We start from the raw sequence: 13219 nt of genomic DNA on the forward strand, positions 1-13219 counted from the left end.
CCCAACATTTGTTTTTATGGTTCTAATTAGTCCAATCAGCCTTAAAAAAGACTTCTTCTAATAAAACCTTGTCCAAATTGAAGTGCAGGAGAAAGACCACCAATTATTGTGTTATTTTCTGCCCATCCCACTTATTCACCTATCCTCTTATCCACGGAGAGGATGAGCAATTTGGCGTGTTTAACCTAAAGAAAAGATGAAAACAACCTTCATACGTGTATAAGGTCAATAGGAAATGCAAGGAATCATTTGTTCTCCGTTACTGAAATGAACAGGACAAGAGGTAATGGTCTTAAAATGCAGCAAGGACGATTCTGACTGGAAATTAGGAATAATTTCTAATTGCAGGGATTGTTAAGCATTGAAACAGATTGTGTATAAACACTGTGATGTCTCCACCCATGGGGACCGGTAAGAACAGTAAGCATTTATCATAAAACAGGTACAGCTGAGCCTGACTTAGGGTACTGGAACAATGACTTAGATTCCTTGTGGAATTCACAGCAGGCCCATGGAAGCAGATGCAACGTATGAATAGGAGCAGTCGCATTTTGCACACAGGATGAAATAAGACCCAAGGCCTGCTGCAAATTACTGTTTTCCAGATTACCATATATTAAGCCTTTCAGGTAAATGGAAAATTATTAACTCTAAAAATTTCTCCCAGAGGATCACATATTTTATCATTAAAACACTCTGAAGTTGATGGAAATCATGCACTTTCTGTTGAAGACATTTGTAGGCCATTGAGACAATTTGCAGCCAGCACCTGAGGTATCTTTAACAAAGATAGCTCTGCTCACCTGCACAATCAGACTTCAGAAAAATATCAATTCTTGAGCAGTAATAAGTATTTTATTAGCCAACAAAATAAGTAGGGCTACTTAAAGAATAACTGTCAGAAGTTTGATAAGTTGATCTAATACGCTGTATTTTAAAGAGCACCGTTTTAGTCAAAGTCATTTTTATGAAAGGAAAAAGCTTTGGTTCACTCAATTTGTTTCTGTCAAATACACTGTAACTCTTAGTGGTGATGGAATAACAGGTATTTAGAGAAACTGCTAAAATAGTCTACACACTCCATTAACCCATAGCAGCATTAAAAGAACGTCAGATTCTTCTCCAGCAGACCATGTCTCCTCCTCAATTCATACAATAAATCTATATAGATTTTTTTTTTTTTATTGCTTGCCTACACCAAAATCCAAAGCACGATATGAGAGCGGTGTTCTGGGCAGGTATTTTGTTAACTGAGCACTGATGAAGGGGAAACAGCACAATAGCTCTTTCTAGACGTAACAGCATTGAGTCGCTTCCATCTCTGGATTTCCACTTTTCAGTGCATGATGCTGAAAACCCAGAGAAATCGGTCTGGGTTCTACCACCATGTCAGCGGGTGAAAGGCCTGACCTTTACTGGTTGGTTTGCATGGAGCTGATGAACTCAATGAAGATCTGGTAAACACTCAGGTCCACAGTTCCAAGATTCCTCAGCTCCTACTGAAATTAGTTACAATGGCAGAAACTGCCCCATTTTGGAAAACTGAATCTCACAACAAGAGAGCTGCAAATGCTTCCTGCCCAAAAATTGTTTCAAGTCAAACTATCATAAAAAGCAAAGAGGATGCCTCCATCTAAGTTTAGACACAATAATTGCTCAGTTTTGTGCAAAAATATATTAAAAGCATTATTCCTATCCCCAGTAGGATCTTCTGACTCTGATACACTATTCCAAGAGGGCATCATTATCATGAACCACAGCAAAGCTCCAAATCCTTTTTTCATGACATTCCTAAACTGTTTGCTCCACCCTGATTCGTTTTAGGAAACTGATAAGACAGCTGTGAAAATACACCATGTAAAGCACTCTCATATTACAAACCAGTTGGCAGAATCTGCACCTTTTTTTTTTTTTTTATCCCAAGGGAATAAAGATTGTTGTTTATTCCATTTTTCAAAAGGCATATGAACTAAAATGTAACCTTCTCTTAATTAACCCAACTGGTATTGTTAAGTAGGTGTGTTCTGATATAACATTTTGGCTTGCAATAATCAGTAAAGCAGCTGCCTCTGAAACATGTGTGGGCTACACTCAAAAGATTTTCTTATTATGAAAGGGGGTGTGGGTCTTTCCTTTCATGAAAATGATCATAATTTTCACTGTTCCTATTCTGTTTCTCCTGTAACCATTACTGCATTTCTCATGACACTTCCCTGTCACAAGGTAATAGGTCTAAAGATCTGCAAAACTCGTGTGTTAGATACTACTGTACAGTAGTAATACTGCTTCTGTGGGATAATACTGCCTTTTTTTTGTCTTTCTTTTTGGGGGGAAAGGAGGGAAAAAGGGGCCTGCTCCTCATTAGTAACACTTAAATGGCAACTTTTTTCAGAATTATATATCTTAAAGCCAAGGAAATGACCAGAATGTACCTTGCTTGGCCTATTACACTACATTTTGTTTGTACGTTCTTCCTACAGTCCTTCCCAACTGCTTTGTTATTTTCCTGAAACTTCTTTCTTACACTTCTGTGAACTGCTGTTGTATGCCATCAAGCTGGTGTTGTTTTACACCCTGGAGATGCCTGCAGTTCAGTGATAGATTGCTTTGCTAGAGATATTAGCGCTCCCTGATACAGCACAGAAATCCAAATCTTCAGCACAAATGACACTGTAGACATACTTGAGCTGAATTTACAAAGTGAAAAATGATGCTTTGATGCTGCAACTCCTTTTTAACAGTTTCCTTAGTTCAGTTGATCCCAGCCGTCTGCTAGCAGTTATCGTGCCAACCCTTGCCTCTTCCTTATATATTGTTTTTTGCACTGGTAGTTAACAGAAGCCCACACATGAGAGTCATTTCTTCTTGGTCCAGATGTGATGCCTGCAGACTAGACCTGCGACTGAGAAACATAGTTTGATAATGGACTTACAGCTTAACTAGGCAACCCTGGGAAGCTACAGATTGCTTCTTCTACCACTGGCTTCTGTCTGCATGTTCCTGGCAAAGGATCCCAGGAATTTCTCCAAACTATCTGCATAAAAAAAAAAATCCTGGGAAGGGCAGGATGGGAAGGGCTCTGTGCTACAGCTCTCAGTCCCCTTCACCACTCTTCTAGCCAGAAGCAGAGTCAGCGGGTGAAAGGCATTCACCTAAAGTAAATGCAACCCTCAACAGCAAAAAACACAGAATGCAATTTTTGCATTACTATTTCATCTTGTAGGGATCCTTAGAAAGACTTCAGGGAATATGGGAGCTCTTCACTGGAAGAGATCTACTGGAGGCGCTCTGCTGATTTGTCCCTTGGAAGGACTTCTTCCACGGATAAATCCCTCTAGAAATATTGTTTTATTGCTTTCCTCAGCATCCCGTCCCAGATGCTTCTGAAACTACAAAGGATTGTAAGTGAACAGAACCAGTGACAGTGTGGCTGTGCAGCTCGTGCCTCTGAAGCCTTCCTGTGGGTTTCTTCTCTGAAGGAGGGTGACTTGATAGAACAAACCATCCTGTGTGCAACCAATTATTGCCTGAGTGCTTCAAAATAAGCTGAAGCTGAGATAATTCAGAACAGCACTTGCGCCCTACAACTCATTCCTATAGCTTTGCCATGTGATTTCTTCCATTATGAGCCTCTGTTGTGTAACATAGCTACATCACAGTTATTTTTTTTAAAGGTAAGTCATATTTGAACTGAATCAAAAATAAGCAAGAGCTAAAATATCTGCAGTGCTGGGGCTGTGCCAAACACCCACAGATTCTGTACCCTGTACTCAAGTCTTGTCAAGTAGCTCAGCACATCTTTATTCTAATCATTTACTTTCATTTTATGCCTAACAGAGAATTGTCCTGATTAATCAAGCAAAGCACAGCAAGGAAAGTACAGAAAAAGTGTGGTCAGCTTTGGGCACTTGGTGCTGCTATCGATACTCTAACCTCTACAACTCTTTTGTCGAAATATTTAGATGTATGTGCAATTATACGTACAGCTTCCAAATCTTCTTCCCCAAAGTGTTTTCAGTAAGTAATCAGATAACTAAACAGAAAGGTGGCAAGATCCACTAGGGGTTATATAACAACTTGTGCAGTTGAAAAAGGCCAATAATTAGTAACTCTTTCTGGCAGCACAACTCCATTCAGTTTTCAACCTGTGGTCATTTTCTGTAGTCCTTGTAGCCCATGGACATCTAAATATTGCAGAAAATAACTAAGCAAGTGCTTTTGCTTTACACCGACAAGCTTGGCATATATCCACAGTTAGGTCATGCGATAAAACACTCATCTCCACACACGTACAAAGAACACAGAGGAAAATTGACAATCCCAGTGACCTAATCAGAGAAACAGAGTACCCAGACCTGCTCCTCCAGGCTACCAGGCCTGGGAAGAGGGAGCTACAGCAGCCCTGGCTACTGGGCTACTGGATTTGGCTAGCCCATAGGAGGCAGTAGCCTGTATATACAATTTTACTTATGCAACAGTTTACTTACATGGCATTTCTCAAGGGACTAGCACAATCACTGGAACATTCTGGGAGTGGACAACAAATTATAGAGTTCAAAACTCACTGCTCTAATCAGAGTGTATATAGAGCATGAGGACACTTTGTCTAACAAAATGTCTTTTGGAAATTTAGGCAACAGCAAATGTTTGTGTGTTGTGGGGAACTGAAGCGACTACTTTATTGGTGATATAAAAAAAATGAGTGATCCGCCAGCAGTCTGCATACTGATGACTCAAGCCATTTTCAAGCATGCATTTAAAATAAAAAACCATAGCTCCAACACACTGCTGTGATCAAGGATGATCACTACACCTATAACAACTGTTGCTACACTGGATATTCTGACAGCATTTGAAAGTAGGCAGTCTGGCAGAGCCAGTATGAAGGAGGAGGGGGGAAAAAGAAAGATCGGGAAAAAAGTTGGTATTAAAAAAAAGACACCATAAACAATGACACCATTATTTGATAGCTCCCACTACAGCCATAGCCACAGGGACACTGCTGCTGTGTCAGTTGGACCTGATGTAGCAGAAGCTGTTGTTTTCCTAAGAACTTCCTAATAATTGCCTTAATCTCTATGCTGCCATAAAGCACACTAAACTCATGACAATATGGTAATGCAATATCCTTCATACAATGCCTTTAATGCACTATGGCATAAGTGACTTTGCCCAAAGATATCATAAGCTAAAGGAATGAGACTGGTTGCAGCGTCTAGGAAGAGTGAATTAATGCCGGCCTGGTTTTCTCCTCTCCTGTGAAAGGACATACTGCAAACTGCTTCCCTCAAGAAAGCTCTGTGAGTGCAGTTGCTGTTTGTATCCACTCCAGTTTGGTATTAAGACCGTTTCTATAGTCAGGCACCATGGGACTGCAGCAGAAAGTCACAATACTGTTTCCACCTCTTCTTTTGGTGCAAATACCACACTCAACAACAGTCCAACAACAGACTGACAATCAACTTCTTGCTTATATTAATTTCTTCCTTGTAAAATTTGTGCTGTTGAATAGTTCTTTGTATTTAGTAGAGATTTAAAGAGCAAATTTAGGGAGTCAGATTTAATTCTTTTAAGAAGAAAGACTTTTAAGAAAGGAAGAATCAGTTAGTGGATTGCAACAACACAGGTGCAGAGGAGAGGCCATACTTTCAGAAGTGCTCAGTGTTTACTTCCTCTATTAATGTCAGCACAGTTTGTAGATCTATTTAGTTCTTGCCTCTGAGAGAAAAACAAGCCTTGAGAATGTCAGTAGAAGACCAGGAAGGTATGGAGAGCTGTAAAAAGAGCTAGCGCAAATATACCCTACAGGTCTATAAAGACAAACCACAAGCACAAAATATTATCAAGAGCTTTCTTTGATTTTGAAGCCCACATGACACTAGGAGGTCAGTCCAGAGGTGCAAAAAACACTCATGCAACAGCATTCCGGCCTCTCGGTTTAAGAAGTATTTTCTAAATAGGACTGGAATAGTAAGAATCACAGCGAAGGACACAGAAACAACAGGGTATATAGCACAGAGACAATAGAGTTGGGTAGACTATGAGACAAAGTAAAAGGGAGTTTTAAGCACACAGAGATGAACATTATCCAAGGAAACAATTCCTGTTCTGCCAAGGATCCTCCTTGTATGCAAAATGAAAAGATATTATCTTTGCTCTGCCATTTGCAGAATAAGACACTTCCCTTGACTAAGCTGTGTGTGAAGAGAGAATAAACACCATTTCTTCATCTGAAGCTCAAGCAGACAAGAAACACCCCTGACTAGTTTGTTCTAGTCAGAATCAGGAGAAAGACAGTAAGAAAACAGCCTGTTTTTCCTGTAGATTCACTTTCCCCACACCCTGAATCCTATTCACTTTTATAGGAGGATGGAGAGCATTCACACTTCTGCTGAATGAAATACAGCAGCCAGGCAAGTGATATTAAGGGCAGGAGGACTGTCTGAGTTGTTACTACAAGTACCCACTATTAGGATACTTGGGTAACGTTGGCTGTACCAAAAAGAAAGACCACCACAAGAATACGGTCAGCTCAAAGGCAGAACCTGGAACCAGGGGAAACACAAGACCAAAGCAAGGTTAAACAGGATTTTTTTCAACTACCCATGTTAGGGAAACGCCAAATACTCACGTTACATCACAGGAGCAGGTGCGCTGGTGGGTGACAAAGGTCACCCCAAACTGGAGATGAGTTCTTACATCCAGAGATCTGAGAGCATGCAACGCCACTGAAGTTTGCCTCTATACTACCTCCTAGGCTGTCTACCCTCAGATGGTAATTTCCAGGAGAGGCAGCGTACGTTCTAGTATCAAGTTAATGATTGACTCTTTAAATGTACCCGAGGATGTGTTGTTAATAAACCTGCAAAACAGTCTGGCCTGGAAGGCAAAAGTTACCTTGTAGGCCAGGTTTTGGAACAATAGCTTTAGGATTTGCGTGCTGAAAAAGTTTGGGTGCAGAAGACTGAAAGTTAAATAAAAGGTGAGAAACATTTGCTTAAGAGAAATTACAATTCCAAAACTCACACCATTCAAGAGTTTAAAGTTACAGTACTCCTGAAGGGAAGAAGCCTGAAATAGCACTTAAGAATTCAGATGTGAGCACGAACCAAATTGTCCTATAGTGAATAAGCTGTGATTTCAATATGCCCTGGTGGAGGATTATCTCCATTTGTGCCTTACATGTGGGTGATAAATAGAGAACCCTTGGAGCTTGGTGAGATAAATTGATCAAAGTTGGATTATTAGAATAGGAAAAGTAAACAAAGGTTAAAAAAAAGCCTCAGTGTCTGAACGGCATTAATGGGAATTAGTCATTTGTTGATGCAGCAGGACTCTTTTTCTTTGGTGGAAGAGGACCAGTGAGACCCTGGCAGGAGCTACAGAGAGCCCAAGCTGGATTTACGGGAGAGAAGAGATTTGCTGAGAGGTGCCCAGGGCCAGTTTTGCTGCAGTTCAAAATATTTCTTTAATTATTAATTCACTGTAAGACTGAATTCTTACACTCTGGGGAAAGGGGACTATCCAAACTAATGGCTGGGCTACCAGAACTTCTAGCAAGCCCCAGAGCAGGGTACAGTACATGCTGGAGCCCCAGCTAATAAAGAAAAGAACAAGAGTGTGAGACCCAAAAAATTTATGATTTAGATACATTTCTTGTATGGCAAAAAGACACACATGGAAGCGTTAATCTCAGCTTCCAAAGGTGTTCTTACTACAGGCCTACAGTATTCCAATTATTTTCCCTTACCTTCTACTTGACTGGAAATTGCTTTTGGCGCCTTATATAAGTGTCCGATGCAGTCGATAGGAGTGGCTTTTGAACAACTTCCAGGAGAGCCATTACACTTCCCTCTTGGCTGCCTTTAAAACATGCTGCAAGTTTCAGCTATGAAACCTGGGTATACGAACAGAAAGATATCTGAGCAAGCTAACTAACACAGAAAACGTTCCTCAAACTGGTGGCCCCTGCAGAGCATGTAAGGAAGCAGCAGAACAGCAGCAAATGGCCGAGGACACAGACCTCGTTAATTCTAGCAATCCATTTGATGTTCAACTACAGAAATAATATTTATGACATTCAAGAAGCTTTAAAAAAAGAGAAGGAAAAAAGAAAAAAGGCCCAACAGCATGAAAAATATTTGCAAACTGCCATATTTGAGAATGATCTCATTTAAAAAAAAGATTAAGTGCAGCAAAATGTGTAACTGCAAATGAAAGGGGAAAAAAGAGAAAGAGTAAAATGTCTTAAAATTTAGCATTTGAGGAATATATAACAGGTTTTGCCAAGAATTATTCACATACATCTGCACGATCCCCATCCATCTATTTTTACTCTTCTGTGGGCCAATAAAGAGAGCTGTGTATTGTCAACCCTAAAAATAAGTGTTTAAGCTTTAAAAAGCACAGCGCAAAGAATGATCATGTTCAAATTAACCTTTCCCACAGCTCATGTAGCTTCAGCCACATTACAGTAAGGGCAGAGCTTAACCTTTCCCTCACCCTCAGACAGGAGCAAGGAAAACCATCCAAGAACAAAGGGTGGATGACCCGAAGCAGAGACTACCTTAGCCCGGTCTCCTGGCTTTGCATCCTATGAACTCTTTTCTCTCCGTGGGTTTTGTATCACAGGTGAGCTGTCTTACCCTGCAGCTTTTCCAGAGCTTACTCTAGATACATCCATGGCCCATGTTGGCCTCAGAAGCTAAGCTGAAATCCTGGTGCCATTCAAATAACCAGCAGAACTCCCTTGCCTCCAAAGGTCATTTCACACCATAAATTCCAGAGTCATTTGGAGAACTGTCCATCTGCTTAATTGTTGGCCCCTGTTGTTGATTTGTGTCAGTGCTACCTTCCCTGCATACCTAATAGTGGATTTGCTCTAGTTACTTAGCTAATTAGCTTTCAGAACATCGACTGGATACCAGGTAGGGGTACTTTAATGACCAGCCTATAAATAGGCTTAATAATGACTAAATACAATAAAAGATCATTTCTTTCCCCACAGGCAAGTTGCAAAAATTAAGGACATTTCTCTAAAGTTCTCAAACCCACATCTACAACTAGCCACAAAACCCCAGAGGTGATTTTCCTGGAGGAGGGACGGAGACTCCATGGGTTACAGTCAGGCACCAGGACTTCCCAACGTGGTTCTGCCTTTTCCAGATGATAAAGGCAACACCACGCAACCCATTCCCCATCACCTGCCTCCCAGCCATGCAAACCATCTTTTAATTGTTCTGCATCAAAATGGTTCTTCTATATTCCCTTTCAATACAGGAAAAACCCATAAAGCAACAAACGCTAATACTACAGCCCTAAACTCCCCTTATTTGCAATACTAGAGTATTACTGGTACCGATAAAGCCATTCTCCAGTGGATGCCATTAAATTAGTCATTTATTCAGCAAACACTGCTCCCAACACAGCTTGTGTATTCAGTTGCTGTTGACATTTCCTGGAGCTTGTTTAATTCGCCGCAGTGACACCTATAGTCGAGGGTGGAGCGAATGAACCCGCTTTTGAAGCTAGGACCGGCCAGCAAAGCCAGCGAGAGCTCCCACAGCTGTTTGCATTTGTTTATAATACAAGGGATAATTTTAGCAGCATTCCCTTTTGTTTTTCCCCTCTATTTAGAAAACAAATGCTAAACCTTCTGGGGAACATTCAAGAGCTCACTTCCCATTACCACGAACCATACATTAACCTCACCAGCAACAACAGGACCAAAAGCCACGGCTTCTGGAACAGAGCTGAGCAGACGGGCGTCGCTGAGCTGTTGGGACAGTCGTGGAGGGTAGGAGCTGCCAATCTAACGCGATTTTTGCCTTTCAGCTACCAATTTTATTCACATGCAGTAAAGGTCCTCCCCTCCTTCCTTGCTTCCAACTGGCCTTCCAGATGCTATTTTTGCTAAGTGTTCAGGACAAATGCATTCAGTACTGTAAAAAGCCAAAAGTTCTCAACACCAGTAATTTAGCTACGTCTGCCACAGCTCCATTGAGAATGTCGCTGCTCCACTGCTGGGCCTTTTGACAGCACAGTGTAAACACACAACTGCAGGCAAATGAGTTAAAAATACAATAAAAAAGATAACAGCTGGAACGCAGGAGCCCACCACATTGTTCCCTAAGATTTATGCAGTTACTCACTCTTCTGCAGTCAACTTAAAACGTTTCCAAGGAAGAGCAGTAATGTTTTACGTATTTTACACATACTTTGCCTTGGTGTAAGTACCTGTGCAACAGGCAATGCAAAAGAAAAGGGGGCCCATGGAAAAGACAGCTGAGGCATAAGTGATGAATAAAACAAAATGGGAGCCTCAATTCCCTCATTTCCTATTGTTTAAATCCACGTCTTTGCAATTCTAATGAAATGTTCACTGTTTTAATGTCACTTCCTACAGCCTTTTTGCTTGCTGTTTGAGGAAATGGGAAAAGCAATTTTTCTGTCTCCTCTATGTTTCATCATTGCTGGGAGAACTTGAAGAACTCAGGAAATTTTCACAAAAGTATTTTTTATATTAGAAAAATAAGTGTTTAATTTCAACTGTACTTGGAAAAAGATTGCTTCCAAACATGTTTTCAGGCTTTTGAAGAATGAGCTTTCCACACATGCACTTCGCTACTATTTTCCAAGTTTTTCCAGTTGGAAGACAGTACAAATGTGTGGGAAACACTGTCAAGCTTTGGAACATTCTCCAAATGAAAATAACTTTCTGTTTTCAAAGTGACACTTTCAGTACTTACCAGGTGTTAAATGTTCAATGCGATATTTTAAAAAGTGACAGTATGACCCTGAGGCTGCTTTTAGGCTATTTAAAAACGGTTACAAAATTTCAGGTTCCTGCTCCAAAGAAGACTTCTAGAGCTCTTTGAGACCAACAGCCATGTTTCTAGAATGGAAAAGAGAAACCTGTTTACACTAGGGGATGTTAACACCTAGAGAAAAGTGGCCCCAAGTGAGCAGTGGGGTTGAATAACGCAAGCCGTACCAACATACAGGTTGTATCATCTGCATTATCTTGAAGATATATGGTGAGAAGACACAATAATTTAGGAGTAGCTAACCATGCATTTTTTTCCTTAATCGAGCATTAAGTGCAGAGCCTGTGTGATATATGATGGATTAGGCAGTAATAATATGACCCTGCAATAAAAATGGAAATTCAGTGGGCAGTTTGTAAACTGTTTTTCTAAAAACCAACCTGTAAATATCTGCAGAGGAAGCAGCAACCTTGGAAAACAATGAGTCATAAATCTTTTTTTCTTTCCTTGACATACTGAGCGCGAAAAGGAGCTAACATGGACAGTAGCTGCTAGCATGTTTGTCTTACAGTGATTTCTTCGTGTCTGAGAAGAGGAATCCTTTAACAAAACAGCAGATAAATGTTTGTCCTGGTTTTTTGTTTGTTTGTTTTTGTTTTTAAGATGATGTACTCTCATTTCCAGTCACTTACTCCCTGGGCGTCCCGGCTTTTGATGTTGTGTTTGTCTTGTTCCAAGCTCATTAAATCAACAATTTGCCACGACGAGATTCCCACATAACCTGGAGCATATTGGGATGACTCACAGGGGGATGACCATCACATAAAGAGAGCAGGGAATGTAAATACAATTTAGTCAAATGTGTATGTCTTACCAGGACGGCTTCTACCCCCGTAGCTCATACTGGGTAGCATGCTAACTTACAAGCAGATCAATTTAACCTAATGGCCTAATTTACATAGTAAATTAGGGACAGATTTTCAACAGTGCTCACCACCTGGCAAATCTGTGACACTCACGAATATTTTCGAATAAACTTGTAGAGCCCTGATTTTCCCAGATGTTTGGCGTACTTTTCAAAACCTGGTTCTTATTATTCAATGGGAATGCGGGCAGAGGAACGGCAGAGCACGCCGCCGCTGCAGGTGTTGCATAGAAATACAAGGCCCCACTCTACCTGAAGCAGCATTAAGCTCATTGCATAATCAGAGCTAAAGCACTACGGTAAATAAAGGACTGACCTATTTCCTACAGGATGCCTTTTCATGCCCTTACTCCAGCTTTGTTTCTTCATGCACGTGCAGAAAGGTGAGCAAGAAAGGGAATTAAGCGTTAAAAGTCTCGTTCTGTGAATGAGAGCTGACAGCAGCCAAAGAGCCTGACGTACAAGAGCAACCCTGAGCTTTACCTTCATGTTACAAGAGCGTGGCTGTTGCCATCCCATCAGCAGCACGCAGGGAAGGAAGAGCCACGCAGGCGGGTGCACATCTAAATGCAGATTCTCTGCCGCGGATCCCAGCTGCGGTCTCCACACCTCGTCTGTCCGCAAAGCGGGCGCTGCTTCTGGCCAGGTACGGCCCCTGTTTATGCCTCACCCAGCTGCTGCGGGTGTTTACCAAAGAGATGAAATTAATCTCTCCTCTCCCTGTTATCTGGAGTCTCATATTCCTTTCGTAGACTGTAAATAATGTATGATATTTAGGCTTGAAGTGTGATATACGTGCAATTATCATTTTCTCACAAACAATGATTTTTTTTCCATCTGATCCATCTCAAATACTACAGTCATTTTAAGGCACCATACCACATTACATTGGTAGTGAATTTTTAGCCTCACTGTGATCAAATATTTAAAATACAACTAATAAACTGAATGCAGACTTCAGTTCGCAGCTGCTCTATCCTTTAGAAGCTACAGACAAATTACACAGGCAGAATCCCTCCAGAAGCACAGAAGAGAACAGATTTTAAGTTGGATTGACAGCAATGGTCATTCACAGGCAGTAAGTATCCACTCATGTATTACACAGACTGTGGATAAATGGAAAATTGTTACCTTCAGAACTGTCAGTTCCTCACCTGACATTTACTACAAAAGATTAAAAAGAACCAGTTACAGCTGACAACACACCGGACCGAAATTGTATGAAATAGAAAGGCTTCGACTCTGGCCTGCCTCACTGAAGGCTGGGAGACGTGCACTCGATTAAGGTAATGCTGGTCAGTTGCTTTGAAGGCAATAAAATCTATTCTCTCAAAACAACAAAGATAAGTTTCACAATCTCTTCACTAAATAGGCAGGATGTGAAATTGCTTCCCTTGACAATAAGCATTCTGGGGGAATCGAAAAGGTACAGCCCGACGTAACAGACAGCTTTAAATGAAGCACACGGGGCACTTCTGAGCGTCGTCTTTTGTTAACACTGACATGTGTGACTAATCGCAGGCAACTT

The 13219-nt window shown here is 41.0% G+C and overlaps 1 protein-coding gene across 5 annotated transcripts in view; it reads right to left on the minus strand.

Annotated features, from left to right (window-relative positions):
- Window positions 1-13219, minus strand: part of TANC2 (tetratricopeptide repeat, ankyrin repeat and coiled-coil containing 2) — a 283329-nt gene that overhangs the window by 255195 nt on the left and 14915 nt on the right. The window contains exon 1 of one of the 5 annotated variants that reach the window (XM_080564857.1): window positions 6632-6786. The exons of the other annotated variants lie outside the window; for them this stretch is intronic. The gene's annotated coding sequence lies outside the window, so the exon portion shown is untranslated. Of the gene's footprint in view, window positions 1-6631; window positions 6787-13219 lie in introns of those variants that run through there. 5 annotated transcript variants of the gene reach the window in all.

The sequence above is a fragment of the Anser brachyrhynchus genome, assembly GCF_964034855.1.
Source record: "Anser brachyrhynchus genome assembly, chromosome: 22".
Lineage (NCBI taxonomy): Eukaryota > Metazoa > Chordata > Aves > Anseriformes > Anatidae > Anser > Anser brachyrhynchus.